Source organism: Ipomoea triloba, chromosome 4 (assembly GCF_003576645.1).
Source record: "Ipomoea triloba cultivar NCNSP0323 chromosome 4, ASM357664v1".
Classification (NCBI taxonomy): domain Eukaryota; kingdom Viridiplantae; phylum Streptophyta; class Magnoliopsida; order Solanales; family Convolvulaceae; genus Ipomoea; species Ipomoea triloba.
Window position 1 is genome coordinate 20,141,897 of NC_044919.1, and position 643 is coordinate 20,142,539.

The 643-nt window shown below is 28.0% G+C and overlaps 1 long non-coding RNA gene across 5 annotated transcripts in view; it reads left to right on the forward strand.

Annotated features, from left to right (window-relative positions):
- LOC116015463 overlaps positions 1 to 643 on the forward strand; it is a 5,377-nt gene that overhangs the window by 4,301 nt on the left and 433 nt on the right. The gene's annotated exons all lie outside the window — the stretch shown is intronic.

Here is a 643-nt window from a genome sequence, read left to right on the forward strand (position 1 = left end):
TACTTGTTTTCTTTTTTCTAAGAGTTCAAGTATTTTTTCAAGTTTTTCTTCAATTTTAATCATTTTGTTTTCTAAAGTAGTTACTTGGTTTTCCAAAGTTTTTATTTTTTGGTTTTCCCATTGAGTATTATTAAGTGTAGTATTATTTTCTGGAATAGGTATATTGAAGTTTTTTGTAATACAATTATTACAAATTTGTTTAAGACAAGTTTGGCATTTCCATCTTCTGTCGAAGGCTTGATACCATTTACATATATGACAACAAATGTTGTCACTACCTGNTTCAAGTTTTTCTTCAATTTTAATCATTTTGTTTTCTAAAGTAGTTACTTGGTTTTCCAAAGTTTTTATTTTTTGGTTTTCCCATTGAGTATTATTAAGTGTAGTATTATTTTCTGGAATAGGTATATTGAAGTTTTTTGTAATACAATTATTACAAATTTGTTTAAGACAAGTTTGGCATTTCCATCTTCTGTCGAAGGCTGGATACCATTTACATATATGACAACAAATGTTGTCACTACCTGACCTATGTTTCCAGGAATGTTTACATTCCATAGTTCCAATTATTTAGTCTATCCATAAGGATATTAAGTGAGTCTTCTTCTTCAGGAATTTCAACCTCTTTGGTTTCAAATCCTTC